This window comes from Lynx rufus, unplaced genomic scaffold, assembly GCF_022079265.1.
Source record: "Lynx rufus isolate CCGP_SWC_20201006 ecotype Redwood Valley unplaced genomic scaffold, mLynRuf1.p SCAF_6, whole genome shotgun sequence".
Lineage (NCBI taxonomy): Eukaryota > Metazoa > Chordata > Mammalia > Carnivora > Felidae > Lynx > Lynx rufus.
The window spans coordinates 105,799,907-105,817,587 of record NW_025814878.1 but is presented as its reverse complement, the minus strand read 5'-3'; the positions used below and the strand labels follow the sequence as shown (position 1 = coordinate 105,817,587).

Here is a 17,681-nt window from a genome sequence, read left to right as displayed (position 1 = left end):
ACTTTCTTTAAAAAATACCCCACTTTGAAGAACATAGTGGTGAAACTGGGAATCCCACACCGCCCCTAGATTTCTGCCTCCATTTTCATCATGTTTCATAAACCAGCTTTTGTCAACTTAAAAGTACCACTGAACGAAAGCTCGGGCCTTGAAGGGGTCTGTCTCAGTCATAATAATATCGACTATCACAGACTCAGTGCTGAGATGCTCCAAGTTCCTGTCACCAGCTCAACGTGCACAGTCTTACTTAGTCCTTAAATAGGTCGGTCTATTGTCCCCCTGTTACAGATGAAGAAACTGAAGCTCAGAGACCCCGAGCTAGTAAGTGGCAGAGTGAGGTTCAAACTCAGCTCTTTCTCCCTACCCCCAAAGCTCAAAAAGCCTACCCACTGTGCTCTGTGGCCTCTCCTCCAACGAACGGCACATACCAAGAGACGGAAAAGCCGACAGCAGAAAGGGTGGGGGCAGGGGAAGAGGAGGGAGGAGACTGGGAAGGAGAGAGTGGCATGCAGAGGAGAGGAAGCTGGGATTTGGAAGAGACACACATGTGTCTGGCACTGGAGCCAGGAGGCCTTTGAGGAGTGGGAGTGAAGCGGGAAAGTTGCTGGTGACTGCTGGAGAAATAGGCCACAAAATATGCAGAAGCCATTTCCTCTCTCAAGGAAGATAAACAATAGATTCGTAAACAAATTTCCCAAAGCTGTGCAGCTATTTAAAGCATTCTGCTAGGGACTCCTTATCCCTTGTGAGCATAAAGTTCATCCGCCAAAAATGGTCAACAGTTACCTTGGGGAGAGGGAAAGTGGGAAAGGGGGACAGGAGAGGACATACCTCACAATGCATCACCTGTTAGCCCTGTGACTGCAGCCAGTTACGTGCCCTCTCTGAGCCTTGGTTCACTCTTCTGTGAACAAGGACTAGTAGCTGCTGCCCCTCAGAGCTATGGTGGAGAAGAAAGAAGATATACTTTCTGGCAATATGGCAGTCCAGATGCCCTCTTGACCTTCCCTGTCGAAACAACTGACATACTGGATAAAATGTAAAATAGAAGAAGTGTATACACATCACCGAGCTGTGCTAATGGAAGGATTCTTCAAAGACCAAAAACAAACCCAAAGCAGCAACCCTCAGAAGTGGGCTAGCAGCAAAGCTGACTTTTGCCCTGAGGGTTCCTGTCGAACCCTAGAGATTCTATGTTTGCCAGGAGAGCTGCACAGGGCTCAGGGGCCAGAAGAAAAAAACCTAGTTCCTCCATAAAGTTGGGGTTGAAGGCCCCACCCTCAGGGAATAAGAAATAAATGCACAACACAGAAGGGGACTGCAAGGAAACCTGACCTTGGGCTGGTAGAATGGGAGACAGATCTCTCCTGGAAATCTGTAACCACAAGCTGGACCTCACACAGGTTTGGAGTTTGAATTGATGCTTCTTATGTAGCTAGAGAAGTCTTCGGCAGAAAATCAATTTAAAGTGATTTCTGGATGTTAGTGCCCTGCAAGCAATTAGCAGAAATTAATACAAATTCTCTCTGGAAAAGTCAACATCAACGAATACCTCAAGTAATTCTTCAAGTTGCAAGGAAAACGAGCAGTGCACAGGAAACAAGGCGCCATGAGTACTGATCAGCAGAACTAGACCCCCAAGCATTTCAGAGTCTGGAATTACCAGACAAAAAAATGTTACGATGTCCAAATAGCTACCTGAATATATTAAAGAAATAAAAAAAGAAGTTTGCAAACATGAGCAGGAAATAAGAGACTAGGAAAAAAATCACCAAGCAGATCTGAAGTATAATGAACCAGAACTTCTAGAAACGATAAATAAAAGTATCAAAAAGAAAATGGATGCAATCAGTGGGTGGATTAAGCAGCATTTGAATCACAGAATACAGGAGTTGGATGGAAGGAAGATGTGAAGTAATTATTGAGTTCAGCCCAGAGAAAAAGAGAGGTTAAGAGATACAGAGAGCAGGGGCGCCTGGGTGGCTCAAGTCAGTTGGGCATCCAACTTTGGCTCAGGTCATGATCTCACGGTTTGTGAGTCCGATCTCTGCCTCTGAGCTGTCAGCACAGAGCCTGCTTCAGATTCCGGGTCTCCCTCTCTCTCTGCCCCTCCCCACTCACGCTCTCTCTCTCAAAAATGAATAAATGTTAAAAAAAAAAAAAAAAGATACAGAGAACAGAGTGAGAAGGCCTAACATAAGTCTAATAGGAGTTTCAGAAGAAGGTATCAGAGGGAACAGAAAAGAGGCAATATTCAAATAAATGAAAGGTGAGAAATTTCCAGGACTATTAAAACCAAAACCAAACAGACAGACAAAAACCGTTGTTTTTAACCCAGCCAGAGAGAAATGCCAGGTCACTTGTAAAGGAACAGCAATTACACTGAAGGCCGACTTTCTCAACAGCAATCTCAAGGCCAGAAGCAGTGAAATAATGGCCTCAATGACCTAAGAGAATATATTCAGTAAAGCTACCTCTCAAAATGGAGAGCAAAATAAAGACATTTATTTTCAAGCCAACAAAAGCCCCAAAACCAAAGCAAACTGGAAAAAATCTGAGAATTTACAACCAACAGGCTCTCACTAAAGGCTGATGCTAAAGTATTTATTTCATGCAGAAGGAAAATGACCTCAGATTCATGAAACAAGGGTGAGAAAAGATAATGATAAGTATGTAGATACATCCGTATCAACACTTACTATATACAACAACGATGTCTGACTGGTAGGGTAAAAAACCAGGACAGAATGAAAACACAGCATAATAATTGTATAGGGGCACCTGGGTGGCTTAGTTGGTTGAGCACCCAACTTCGGCTTGGATCATGATTTTTCAGTTCATGGGTTCGAGCCGTGCTTCGGGCTCTGCACTGACAGCTCAGAGCCTGGAGCCTGCTTCAGATTCGGTGTCTCCCTCTGTCTGCCCCTCCCTGCTCACACTCTGTCTCTCTCTCTCCCCAAAATAAATAACCATTAAAAAAAATTTTTTTTAAATAATTGTAGGGGAGCCTGGGTGGCTCAGTCGGTTAAGCATCGGACTTCGGCTCAGGTCATGATCTCATGGTCCGTGAGTTCGAGGCCTGCGTCAGGCTCTGTGCTAACAACTCAGAGCCTCTGGGGCCTGCTTTAGATTCTGTGTTTCTGCCTCTCTCTGCCCCTCCCCGACTCGTGCTCTGTCTCATGCTCTGTCTTGCTCTGTCTCTCAAAACTATATAAAATGTTAAAAAATAATAAAATAATTGTATATAGATTGGGAGAGGCATTGAACTAGAATTGAACTACTGTCTGGTTCTCGCATTGTTGGGGAGGAAGATAAAGACCCAGATTAATTTTAGCCTTCGGTAAGTACGCCAGTTATAACAGCTGGAGTAACTACTGAAAGATCAGAGTGTGTAACTTCCAAATAAGACGATGGAAAATGGAATGAGGGAGAAAAACACCTCAATCTAGAAGAAAGAGCAGAAAAAGTTGCAAGTATATAAAGGTGGTACAAACGTATCTGAATTCACCAATAATACACACTGATTCTAAACAGCACTGCCTTAGAACATGTAAAACAAAAATTTCAGCACTACAAGGAGAGACTGACAAATCCAATGGGAGATTTTTAAGATAATATCGATAATCGATAGAGTCACTGGACAAGAATAGGACGTATTATAGATGATCTGAAAAGTATAACAGACTAATTTATTTTGATGATCATATACAGAAAACTATATCCACTAATTATAGAATACACAGGTTTTTCAAGCACTCATGGAACATTTGAGGAAAAAGTTGAAAAGAGATAATCTATAAAAAAGGAGCACACAGAAGGGGTTCAATGCTTATTTCAAACTCTCTCCAAGGATCCAAACCTATTCTGTCTTGATGTACTTCACGTCTAGCACAGTGACTGTCCCAAAGGAGGCTCTTTTTTTTTTAATTTTAATTTTATTTATTTTTAAAATTTACATCCAAGTTAGTTAGCATATAGTGTTATAATGATTTCAGGAGTAGATTCCAGTGACTCATCCCCTATGTGTAACACCCAGTGCTCATCCCAACAAGTGTCTTCCTTAATGCCCCTTGCCAATTTAGCTCATCCCCCCACCCACAGCCCTTCCAGCAGCCCTCAGTTTGTTCTCTGTATTTAAGGATCTCTTCTGTTTTGTCCCTCTCCCCGTTTTCATATTATTTTTGCTTCCCTTCCCCCTGAGGAGGCTCTTTAAATGGAGTGAAGAAAGAATGATAACCGGAGGCTTCTCCGTTGAGTACGGCACAGGCTGGTGAGTGGCAGGGCCAACACGGGAGCCCTTTCCAACATGGAGAGGGACAAGAGGACAAGGTGAGTGGTGCCAGTCTCTAGGGAGAATGGATACAAGCAAGGAAAGCAAAGTCATGACAGCCATCTTCAAATGTGAAGAGAGTCACATGGAAGAGTTTCTGGAAGTCCAGTCTTTGTGGTTCCAAATGGCAGAGCAGAGAAGGGCAGACAGGAATTACAGAGAAGAATTTGTCCCAAACCAGGAAGAGTTTTCCAACCACTGCTCAACACTGGTTAGGAATTGGCCTGGGTGATCTTCTAAGACCCCTTATGACCCTATGTGGGACAGGAGTCTGGGATGTCTTGGGAGTCCCAGACCACGGAGCGACGGTCCTTCCAATGCCATTCTTCCAGAGATTCCTTCACCCAAATTTCCCTGGCTCTACAAGTCCTAAGAGATCTGCCAAAGGTCCCAGATTCAGGAGGTCGTAGAGGACTAATGAGAGCTTGAGGCCCTAAATACTCAATTCAGCGTCATTTCTGTTCCACCAATGGCCTGTCTATTACCTGCAATGGGCATGCTTTGCCCTGCCAGGCTGACATGCACTTTCTAAGGCTACCCATGTGCCAGTAAACCCCATTCTCCCAGCACAAGGTGCGAGATCACAAGAGCATAGAGAATTAGTTAGAATAACAATGCCTGAACCTTCCAGGAGAAGGGAAGCAAGCTCACCTTGACCTCCGCAGCAGATGGTTGAGTTGGGGGCTTGGCTCTGGGGGCTTCTCCTGTGGCCGGCCAGTCATGCTGCTCTCATGCTGCTGGGCAGGTGGGAAGAGGAGGCCTGGTTCTGTGGGGGAAAAGAGCAGGAAAGATCACTCCTTCATCGTTCACTCCTAGCTCACCATCACCAGCCTGCAGGGGATACCAACCAAAAGCCCAGGGAGTTCCTGAAGCTGGCCTCACTCACTCTCATGTCCTCGGGGAGCAGGCATGGATGAGACAAACATTTCCCGTGCCCCATAATGTGCCATGCGGGGGTATGAGGAACAAGGCGACACAGATGAATTAGATGTATTCACTGTTCTCAAAAAACGGTTTAGCAAGAGAGAGAGGTGGGGGGGGGGTGCACATTTCATTACAATATAATTTGGTAAGTGCTGTGATTTCCCCAAATTCATTCAACAGCCTACCTGTCCCACAGGGGAGCAGAGGCAGCCCGAGCGTGCTCCGCACGAGACTTCCCAAAACGCTTGTCAGGAAGGGCGAGGTGTCCCTGTTTTTGTTTTAATTTCCAACCCACCGCCGATGAAAAAACACTTTTATCAAAGGTAGTTAAAATGAACTGGTAGAAAAATGAAGCGAAAAACTGCCCCTCCAGAGCACCACCTCTCAAACTATTCGATTCGACTGATTGCCCCGTCCAGTCGGTACAGAGGTTTCCAAGTGCTTACTTGCCCTTTCTGTACTTGTCTCGCAGCCCGGTAAGCGATTTGCAGCTAGCCATCATTCCACAGACCACAGCTGAACAGCATCGCTAGCTACAGCAGAAGTTAGTTACACAGAGTCGGGCTTTCCCAAGACGTCTGGCTGGTCTCTGGGTTCAGACGGAACGGCTCACAGTACAGCTGATGTCAAATTCATCAGATGGGAGAGCCTCTCTCCGGGAAGGAGGGCCACAGCAGGGACTTCGGGAAAGCATAGGAGATAGAGGCGGTGGAACTTGCTGGGCTCAGGTTACACAGCACGAGGCTCATGGAACCTGGTCAAAAGTTGTGTGCCCTGCAAGGGCTCTAGCCTCAACTTCTCAACCCTAACTGTGGCCACCCCAGCCGAAGCCACGGCCCTGAATAGGAAGGACAAAGTGTCATCGATTAAAACGGACTGGGACATTTCGGAAAATAAATCAGTTCCGAAATGTCAAGAGGGCTGCTGGTGTTCATTCCTATTATTTAATGCCATAAAAATGATTTTTTTTTTAAATTGAGAAATCCTTTGTCTGTGACAGCCAGCTCCAAAAAAAGCCTTTAAATGCCTATTGCCTTAATACTTGAGGGAGAGATTACAAGTCATTTTCACCCATTTGAATGTTTAAGAGAAAATGTTCGTTCTTCTAAACTCTCAGCTTTTAAGTAGTTCTTATTTTAAACTTTAGAAGATAAGTCTATAGAAGAAAAACTTCCCTTCTCAAAGTCTTTTTTTTTTTTTTTTAATGCAAACAACCCATATAGCCTCACTCCCTGCTTCAAATGCTCAATCATATGCAATTTGGGAGTTTGTCACTCATGAAGTTCTAGCGATAAGCACATCATAAACAGTCCTATAGCAACAGAATGCTTTTGAAGCGATGTCTGTGATGTTATAAAGATTGTATATCATCATCTCTGTATGCTGGGAAGGTTATGGGAATAACTGTTTATGCACAAATAAGTCAATATAGTAGCTGGCAACTGGAGAGGTAGACATTAGCCAGAAGCTAACCCGTGGCGTGGGGTGGGAAGCAGGGACGGACTTCCATGACTTTCCATGGCTAACTTCCCTGATGCAGCCTGAGTCCCTGCAGCTGGCTGTCTCATGGGCAAGGGCTAAGCTTAGACAACCAGAGAGTCAAATGTTATTGGTCATCTACTCTATGTCAGGCGCTGGGCTAGCCTCCCACGTCTCAAGATGGGTTCTCCTACAGAGAGGCCCAAGACAGACATAGAAGCACGTAATTACAACCTCCCTACCCTGTTAAGAAGAGCATATTGGCTGGAGCTAAAGGAGAGGAAGTGAGGTTAACCAGCTCAACCCATCTCTCCAACCGTTCATTCATCTATCCAATGGTGACTGATAACTAGTATGTACCAGGCCAAGTGCAAGGCACTAGGCAGAGAACAGTTGAGACCAACGTGGTCCTTGCCTTCGTGGAGCTTAAAGTCTAGCGGGAAAAACAAACATCAGCAAATTAGAAATAACTGTAATCGTGATATGCTCTAAAGAAATATGGCCTCTGCTGTATGAACATGTGACAGGGGATAGACCTAGCATGGAAAAGGGTCACTGGTATCAGTCTTTAATCTGAGCCCTAAGAATACATTAGTGAAGCAAAATAGGGAGGGCAGGAGGGAAGAGAGAGAAAAGGTGCTGCCGACACAATGAACAGCCTGGGCAAAGGTCCTATGGTGGGAAGGAACATGTGGCATGTTCTAGCTATGAAAGGAGGCTTGTAAATCACATCAGTTCTTGGCCTCACACCATGCTTCAATCACTGTGGTAGTCAAGGGAAGCATTAGATGTGCAGGTTTTTCAAAAGTGCCCAAGAAGGGGAGCCTGGGTAGCTCAGTTTAGTTAAGCATCCGACTCCTGATTTCGGCTCAGATCATGATCTCACAGTTTGTTGAGTTCAAGCCCCACGTCGGGCTCTGTGCTGACAGCGTGGAGCCTGCTTGGGATTCTCTCTCTCTTCCTCTCCCTCTGCCCCTCCTCTGCTTGCATGCACTCCCTCTCTCAGAAATAAAAAAAATAAGGGGCGCCTGGGTGGCTCAGTCGGTTAAGCGTCCGACTTCGGCTCAGGTCATGATCTCAACGTTCGTGAGTGCGAGCCCCGTGTCGGGTTCTGTGCTGACAGCTCAGAGCCTAGAGCCTGCTTCAGATTCTGTGCCTCTGGCTCTCTCTGCCCCTCCCCGGCTCGTACTCTGTCTCTCTCTCTTTCTCTCTCCCTCTCTCAAAAATAAATAAACATTAAAAAAAATTTTTTTAATAAAATAAATAAATATATTTTTTAAAAAAGTGCCCAAGAAGTTACATATGGCAAGCCAGGAGTGTAATAAGGGTGCCACAGAGATACACATAAGGTGCAATTCTCTCTCCTCCTACACCGGCATGAGGCATCCAAAATAGGGGCCACCTTGCTCTCTACCTCCAATTTCCGACCAGGTTGTTGGCATTATTACCTATTTTCTTTTCAGCAGTGGGTGACTTGGCTAAATTCAGTTTGGCCAGTAGTAAAAATTAGTTGGTGAACGCTGAGAAGACAGACAGTGTGTGCGTTCTGGGATGTGGACAAGCATTCCATTATTAAGATTATTGCTAGAGAAACATCCTGGGGGGTGGTACTTTAAGGAAGTTTATACAATTTCATGCATGGAACAGGAGCTTTGGGGCTTTGGGTTCAAATCTGACCCTGTCCCCTCACTGGCCACTTGGCCTTATTCTTCTATTTAAAAAAAAATTTTTTTTAATGTTTATTTTTGAGAGAGAGAGAGACACACAGCATGAGTGGGGGAGGAGCAGAGGCAGAGGGAGACACAGACTCCGAAGCAGGCTCCGGGCTCCGAGCTGTCAGCACAGAGCCCGACGCGGGGCTCGAACCCACAAACCGTGAGATCATGACCTGAGCTGAAGTTGGACACCTAACTGAGCGAGCCACCCAGGTGCCCCTGGCCTTATTCTTCTATTACAATGGGATTAGCAGTGCTTCATTGCAGGGGTCTCAAGGAGATCGGCAAAATCAGCCAGCACACTGCCCGGCTCCCAACAGGCCCTGCATAAGGGGTGGTATAGCATCACTACACACCAGCGAGCGGGGAGCAGGGACCGCCATGCCCCTCCCTCAATGGGACCATGAACAGGAGTCCACGAGATGATCTCCCAGCCACTACTGGGGCTGTAGGGCAGCTCTGCAAGGGCTCAGGGGTCACCCAGCAGTGGCCAGTTGCCCTGATGACTCACTGTTTCTTGGTGTGTGCCCTCGATGGTCCCCGGCCACCTTGCTGAGAGTCCCCACTCACACCAGGGTTAACCCTCACTGAGCCCCACCTCATCTGCCCCATGCTCAACTGCACCGGAGGAATCCAGATGCCCCTCCAAGGATTTATGGGTAGCTCCAGCCAGGAGCTCTGGGCTCCCACCACTAACAGCTAGAGTTCCTTCAGACAAACATCTGAGTCCCAGATGGCTGAGGGGATGGGACAGCGACCACATCCTGAAGACCCAACAAGCCTAGGCATGGTCCTGGGACTTCCCAGCGATCACCTCTGATATTTACAACCATCCTGCAGAGTCACTGTGGGGACGACCATTGAACAAGTAGGAAACTGAGGCCTGCTGACTTGCCCAAGACCACAAAACTTGAGTGGCAGAGCCAGAACACGAAGCCCGGAAGCCCTTCCTCTTCACTCCGTTGCCACACCACCTTACGGGGACAGAAATCTTACGATCTCTTTCCTGTACGACCAACAAGGACGCAGCCCTGGAAGGTTGTGTGCGTTTCCAGGGATCTGCAGTGAGCAAGCCACCAGGCAAGGCCAGAGTCTTTCCCCTGCCCCACACTGCCATCTGGGCCTCATTTTCCCTTCTGCACACTCATGGTGATAAATGCCCCCTTATACACTGTTGTTAGAGTTAAGGGGGGTGGGGAGACAAAGACTGAAAGATCTGGGGGGGGAAGGGAAAAAAATTAACAGACAGAAACAAACACTTTAAATGGGCACCGAGAGGCTCAAACCAAAGAGGAAGGGCTCTCCTCAGCCACAAAGCAGTTGAAATGAAAAGAAAAGCTCACATCCCACTTGGACCTGGTCAGGGAAGGTTTCACTGGGGGAGCAGAGAGGACACAGGATATCCAAGAGGGAACTTCTGAAATGGGAAGCAGGACAAAACAAAGTGCGAAGAATTCCCTCCATGCCACCCAGAATAAATTAGAAATTGGCACAGATTTCTAAAATGAAGGAAGAGGAGGAGGGGGAGGAGAAGAAAAATGAGGAGGAGGAGGATTCAATCTGTGGCTCTAATTTAAAAACAGCTAAGAGGGGTGCCTGGGTTAAGTGTCCGACTCTCAGTTTTGGCTCAGGTCATGATCTCATGGTTTTGGGGGTTCGAGCCCCGCACTGGGCTCTGCACGGACAGTGCAGAGCCTGCTTGAGATTCTCTCCCTCCCTCTCTCTACCCCTTGCCCTGCTTACTCTGTCTCCGTCTCTCTCAAAATAAATAAATAAAATAAAACTTTAAGAACAGCTAAGCAACAGTACGAGGAGTAATCGATGCAATGAGAACTCTCAGACCCCACCATTCTGTCAAATGAATCCCATTGCAGGGACAGTGGTGGCATGGAAAGGCTGATTTTCAAGTGAGACACATGCCCTCAACAGCCAGGGGAGGCCTGGAAGCTGTGGGGGAAATTCTCATTCTCTGTCCAAACATCTCTTCTTTTGGTGCCCCACTCCCACTGCCACCGAGGCTGAGAAAAGAGCTGTCTGGCAAGAGGGGATCCTGCCCAGACCATTGTGAGACGGGGTAGCTCATGTAATCCAGCCTTCATGCACCTGGTTATTCCAGAACACAGAAGCTGGGCCATTCACATCAATATCAGGATACCTCGAACACTGAGAATGTATCAGACGGACTCACTGTAGACTGACAGTGAACAGCAGGCCACTATCCACTCTCCAACCTCCTTGCTCACAGCTCCAGCCAGCTTGTCTTTAGGGTTTCACACACCCCAAGCTCTTTCCTACCCCAGGGCCTTTGCACATACCGATCCCGCTAAGATGCTTGTTTCCTAGCTCCCCATTCGTTAACATCTAGTCAAGCTTTCAGGTTATAGCTTCAGTGAGACTTCTTTGACTCTCCCGAAATATAAGGTGTGCAGCCACACTTAAGACAGTTGCAATTAGTTAATTATGTGATTCACAAGTTGGATGTCCCCAGTCAGACTGTAAGCCCTACTACGGCATGGGCAATGTCTTGTTTTTTTTTGTTTTTGTTTTTTTTTTTTACCATTGCGTCCCGTGGGTTAGCACACAGCAGTTCTCAATCCTGATCGCACATCAAAATTATCTGGGGAGCTTTAGAAACCACGGATGCCTGGGTTCTACCACAAACCTATTAAACAATAGTGTTTAAAGCTTGCCAAGTGGTTGTAATATGTGGCCAAGGCTGAGAACCGCTACTTAAGGAGGTCGTGGGTGCTGGGCTTACTTCCCAGAGCAGCCTTGCAGTGGCCCAGAGAGTTACAGTAGGACCCTGACCCTGCTCCCTTTGCCTGTGTATACAGTGTAGCATCTAAACCTCGTTTTCCATTCCAGAGATTAAATCTGAGGAAATTCTGAAAGAGGGAAACAAAATCCTCATTGTTAGAGACGAATATTATTTCTTTCATGAAGTTCTCTCCGTAGTGTTCCCTCACCAACACACCTCTGTCCTCTCACCCTGCTTTACCACCTTTACCCTCGGAGCCACAGGATTAACCTGATGTGTTCCTGAAATACACTTAAATATTGGGAATGAAATTCCCTAGCTCTACAATGCAACAGGATGCAAAATTTCACACTAAATTACACGAAAACAAGAGAGTTCAAAGCCACTTCGTAGCAGGACAGGCTTGCTGAATTAGCCTCACTGCCCCCGGTGATCGGTGGGCACACTAAAGTGTGATCAGCCCTGGTCTCTACAGCTGCTCTGTCCAACATGGTAGCCGCTGGCCACAAGTGGCTATCTCCATCTACATTAATTAAAATGAAATGAATGCAAAAACTCAGTTCTTCAGTCTTACTAGTCACATTTTGAGTACTCGGTAGCCTCATGGAGTTAGTGGCTACCATATTGGATGGCACAGAACACAGAGTTTCCATCGCTGCTAACCAAGAGCTTTGTGTGACAGAATTCTTCTAGAGTGCAGTATCTCTACCTTGGCACCAGTGACATTTGGGGTGGGATAATGCTTTGTTGTGGGGGAGGAGGAGGCTTCCGGCATATGGTAGAGCAGTGGTTCTCAACCTTGGGTGATTTTGCCCTGCAAGGAACACCTGGCAATGTCCAGAGACAGCTTTTGGTTGTCAGAGCTTTGGCGGGGGTGGTTCTACTTAGCATCTAATGGGCAGGGGCCAGAGGTGCTGCTAAATATCCTAAAGCACACAAGGCAGTCCCCACAACAAGAATGACCTGGTCCCAAAGGTCAGTAGTGCTGAGGTAAGAAACTCTGCTCTAGAGTACTCAAGAAAACACAGCCATTCTGAGTAAAACTGAGAGACTGACAAGACCAAAGTGCCCCTAACCCCGTCCTTTGTCAAATTCAGAACCCTGAGAACAACTGTCTAAGCAAACAGATGTCTGTATTTGTCAAGAATGCAAAATAATCTCTTAACTCATTTTTATTTTTATTTATTTTTTATTTTAGAGAGAGAGGTGGGAGGGAGGGGCAGAGAGAGAGGGAGAGAGAGAATCCCAAGCAGGTTCCATGCTGAGCGAGGGGTTCGATCCCATGACCCTGGGATCATGACCTGAGCTGAAACCAAGAGTCGGATGCTCAACCGACTGAGTCACCCAGGTGCCCCTCTACGAACTCATTAAAAAAATTTTTTAAATGTTTATTTACTTTTGAGAGAGAGAGAGACAGAGGTGCAAGTAGGGGAGGGGCAGAGAGAGGGGAAGACACAGAATCTGAAGCAGGCTCCAGGCTCTGAGCTGTCAGCACAGAGCTTGACGTGGGGCTCAAATTAACGGACTGCGAGATCATGCCCTGAGCCAAAGTCCGACGCTTAACCGACTGAGCCACCCAGGTGCCCCTCTATCAACTCATTTTTAAAATGAAGTCCCTGCACTTGGAATCCTAAGGACTAGGAGAGGCAGATATTCATTTCTGGCATTGTTGTTTGGAATGTGTGGTAAATTCCCCAGGAAACCACAGTCTGCCTGTTAGTCAGGTGTAGATAGTCATTCATTCATTCGTGCATCTATTTATTTAGAAGTACTTATCGAGCACCTACTATGTGTCAGGTACTCTTCTAGTGTTGGAAACAGAGGAGTAAATACAAGAAACCACGTCCCTGCCTGTGTGGAGCTGACTTTCTTCTAGAGAAGACCGAGAACACATAAGGAAACAAATACACCAGCAACGGAAGTGGGGGAATGATAATGCCAGGAAGGAAAAGAAGCCAGGGTTAGGAGACAGAGTGGTGAGGGGAATGGATGCCTGAGGTCACTTCTCTGAAGAGTGAACAGGGAAGGTCGCCCAAAGAAGTGACACCTGGGCAGAGATCTGAATGAACTGAGGCTGAACAAGGCAGTAGGAGGAGGCAAGAAAGCTCCAGGCAGCGGGAAGAGAGGGTGCCCGGTCCTTTGGTGCTATGAGCGTGGGGGAGGGGGAGAGAGGGCTGGTAGAGAGGTCAGTGAGGCAGGCAGGGGCCAGGTGGCAGGGACAGGAAGCCACTGGGCGACTCCGAGCAGACGAGAGATGGGGCTTGGTTAACATTTCACACAGAGAACAAACTACAGGACAAGAGTGGAAAAGGACAGACCAGTAAGGAGGCTGCTTCCAAGCAACAGATGGCAATGACATTATTAATTAATCAATCAATCAACAAAATCATTAACACTAATACTAACTCTCGACTTGGCCATAATATTCTATCTCAGGTACATCACAGGCAGACCAAGCGTCATGATCAAGCCACCTCTATGGGAAAATGCATTCTGAGTTCCAAATGGTCAACCTGGGTTTTAAGATGGGGACTATGTGATCTAAGACAGCAGGAAAGGGAGTTGGGGGTTGGGGAGATCTGGAGGGAAAAGCGAGTATTCCCCAATCGCCCCCCCCTTTCTCCAAAGCCGCCAGAGAAGAGGAGTCTGAGAGGGGCCTTCCCACCATAATTCTTCCAAGGGTTGTTGGGCAGCAAGTGGCTGAGACCCACTCGCCCACTACAGGCAGGGCAGGAGGGAAAAGGTCGGTTCTTTTGGAAGGATGGCACCACAGCTGTGAACGAAGGAAGGCATGGAATCTGTTCCAAAAGCAGCAAAGCCTCTACTTCTGGGGTTTCCCAGGGCAACACAGGGTCAGGGAAACAGCCAGGGAGCCAGCAGATTTAGGGCAGAAGAATCCAGCCGTGCCTCTTACTAACTGCACAACACCGGGGCGATCTCCCTGACCCCCTGGAAAACTGAAAAGAAGACCCTGCCTCTCAGAGCGGTTATGAGGGGTCAGGTCAGACGATGCCGGGTCTGAGAGTAACAACTTCCAGTCCACATGCCAGAGTCTGGGCACGCGTGTCTTCTGGAGCGGATCGAGAAGCCAGCATCGTCCACGGGCATGTCCAGGTAATTCAGCTTTACCCATGCAAAGGGGCTTCTCTTGCATGAATTTATGTACCCAACACCCGTTCACTGGGTCACAGTGCTGGACATAGTAACCGGAAGAAACTGGAGAGTAAGACGCAGCCTCTACTCTCTAGGAACACAGGACCAGCAGGGGCAGCAGGAGACAGGAAAACAGGTCTCTCTAATCCTTTTCCCTGGGTGCGTGGTGACCACTGCTCAGATAGCTTTCATGCCTTTAGACTAGAGCCACTGGCCTCTGGGGCCTGCAAACCCCAGCCGTCTTGCCTCCAGCAAGGTCCTTCCCTCCAGCCACTACTTCCTCCCTCCAGTGGACATGGCTCCAAGAAAAAAAAAAAAAAAGACCAGGATAGGTCTGGGGCAGGGCACACACTCCTGACCCCCAGATCGCCCAGGGTTCAGCATCTCCTCGAGCGCTTCCCAAGGAACATCTTCCAGAGAAGGCCCCAGCTCTGAGTCATCTGAAGCAGAGAGGAGACCTTGTAAAAATAACTCCAAGTATGAGGAACCTGTATTCACATTATTCACGACACAAAGAACAAAAAAGCAGGGCAGGAAGCAGAGGAGGAAAGTGTCGCTCACATCAGTTTTCTTCACATGACAAGCAGCCAGGAGCTCACTTGCTGAGCCCCGATCCCTCTCTCTCTCTCTCTCTCCCCTCCTCTCTCCTTAGAGCAATTACATAAGCAGGAGAGAGGGTCTCCTTGCAACCTTTTGACTCTCCCATCCCTCCCCCTTCAACTGTTACCCCCAAATCTAAGCCTTCCTGGTAACCTCTGACAGGATCCAGAGGAGATGGTTGTCTCCTCTGACACAGGGGTTCCCTTGAAGCCCCAAAGCCTCTGTCAAGTGCCAGGGGTGGGATATCTGGTACCGTGAGTGTAAATATTTTAAAATATACAAAATAAAAAGGAAAACTCCTCATACTCTCATCACTTTATGGGAATTTCTTTCTTTCTTTCTTTCTTTCTTTCTTTCTTTCTTTCTTTCCTTCTTTCTTTCTCTTCCTTCTTTCTCTTTCTTTCTTTCTTTCTTTCTCTTTCTTTCTTTCTCTTCCTTCCTTCTTTCTCTTTCTTTCTTTCTTTCTTTCTTTCTTTCTTTCTTTCTTTCTTTCTTTCTTTCTTTCTTTCCCTTCCTTCCTTCCTTCCTTCCTTCCTTCCTTCCTTCCTCCCTTTTTTCTAAACTTTTAAGAAACTATGGTTGAGATCATATTGTATGTATAATTTTGTATCCTGTTTCTAACATAAGCCTTTTGTCATGTTATTAAAAGCTCTTTGTAAATATTAGCTTTAACTGTTGGATAATAATTCATTGAACATTACGGTGTATTCCCTAATGTTATGAGAAGCAGGAGCCCATATCCTCCACAGACTTACTTCACCTAAAGCAGGTACTTGTAAGTGACCCCCGAGCACAGAATATAGCAACAGTCACCAGTCTTTGAGCACTTACTATCCTGTGTCAGGGACCGCCTCCTACCACGTCAGGTGGCTGGGAAGGTTAGATGCGGAGACGGCGTAATATACCGTCACACGCAAACTTGATTCCCTTTCTTCCACACCTCACTTGGTTAAGGGTCACATCCCATTCCATTCTTCTCCCAGGAAAACCAGGGCCTCACCCTCCCTCAGTGGAGGGGAAGCTCCAGGTCTGAGAAGTAGAGGCAATGGGGACAAATGAAAAGCTCCGACTGGTCATCAGGCATCAGAGTCGGCCAACCACAGTCTGTAGGCTGGCCAGCCACCTATTTATAAAATAGCTTTAATGGAACACAGCCACACTCGTCATTTACATTTTGTCTATGGCTGCCTTCGGGCACAATAAGCAGAGTGGTTGTGTCAGAGACCATGTGGCCCACAAGCCTAAAATATTCAGGACTCGGCTCTTTAAGACCAAGCTGGCTGACCTCTGTGTTTAGAGGCCAAACATCCTCCAAAATCCACGTTCCTGTTATGCAGCTGAGAGTTGTCACTTAGAAGCAGCTGCCCACAGCCAGGGACTCTAACTGCCAGCTCCTCCTGATGCAAGATGGGACCCTGTGACTGGTTCTCATCAATGGAATATGGGCCAAGGGATGTATGTCATCTCGGGGCCATGCTGGTTACCAGGTGGGTGAGCTTCCACCACCTTCTTTTCTCCCTTCCACCTGAATCCAGGGGGCCTCTTGGGCCTGTGGTAGCGTTTCCATCCTTTCTGCATTATTATTCCCCAGAAAAGAGCCTTTTGGGACACTTCTTCCCTAAGGGCCTTCCTCCATGAAATTGTAATAACACAGATACACCATGTATCTGTTTAGGTACCACATATATATATATATCTGTGATATCTATGCAAGGGGATATAAGATTTCTTTTGTCCCTGGGAACTAATTTTTGAGGGTGAGATTGCTCTCCCTGAGAATGTATCCTCTAAAATAGAGCAGAATCACAAGACAGAGATACCTGGGTCCCCATAACCTTGTGGAGGAATGCCAGGCACACCAGAACACTTGCATTTGACTGTTATAAGGGCAAGAAAGAAACACCTGATCATGTTAAACTCCTGAAAATCGCAAGATGATTATGGCAGCCAAGACAGCCTTAGCAATGTTAATACGAGATCCACATTTGATCATTTTTTAAAAAGGGATGGACTGGATAGGTATGTAATATTATAAACAGGGAACCTCTCCTAAATCCCCAAGAAGGTAAATTTAGGATTAAAAGCCCCTACTTAGATGGGGGAAAGTTTAGCCTGTTAGCTTTTGAAGTGATACAGGCAAAAATTTTAAACAGATTCAAGAAGGTTTGAGATTCCATCTTTATTAGGTGGAACCAGGACAAACACATTAACTGCATTCACTTATAGCTTTTCCATCTGGATATTGCGAAGATGAGAGTGAAAGAAAAAGTTTTTAAGAAGACATCATTTCAAATAACAAAGGGGAACAGGTAAGGGTTACTGGAGAAGATTCTGTAACAACTCTGTGGAAAACAGACAGACTATGGAAGATTAGAAACTGACGAAGCAGGCACAGGAAGCCTGAGCCCGGAGTGGGTGTGGATGTTACGGGAATCTATCAGCCTGGCAGAATGGCCAAGAGGCTGATGACTCAGGGCAATGGAGGGCAGGAGTCAGATGTAAGGCTGAACTGGGGGGATTACATGAAATCTGAAGTCAGAGGAGTTGAAGCCTCCATGGATGGCTCATGGGGCAGCCAAGTGTCTACTCTCCCAAGCAAAAAATGGCATTTTCTTCTTCGAAGAAACTGAATGGGCCCAAAGAAAAGATATGAGATCCAGAAAGCAGTGGAACTAAACCTAGTAAAACAGTACAGGTAAATCTCAGACGACAGTTGTGTAGC

The 17,681-nt window shown here is 46.8% G+C and overlaps 1 protein-coding gene across 4 annotated transcripts in view; it reads right to left on the bottom strand.

The window, feature by feature from the left end:
* The window catches only part of TRERF1 (transcriptional regulating factor 1), a 209,376-nt gene that overhangs the window by 63,695 nt on the left and 128,000 nt on the right, over positions 1–17,681 (bottom strand). For all 4 annotated transcript variants that reach the window (XM_047103296.1, XM_047103295.1, XM_047103298.1 and 1 more), the window contains one exon: positions 4,982–5,096. The gene's annotated coding sequence lies outside the window, so the exon portion shown is untranslated. The remainder of the gene's footprint in view (positions 1–4,981; positions 5,097–17,681) is intronic.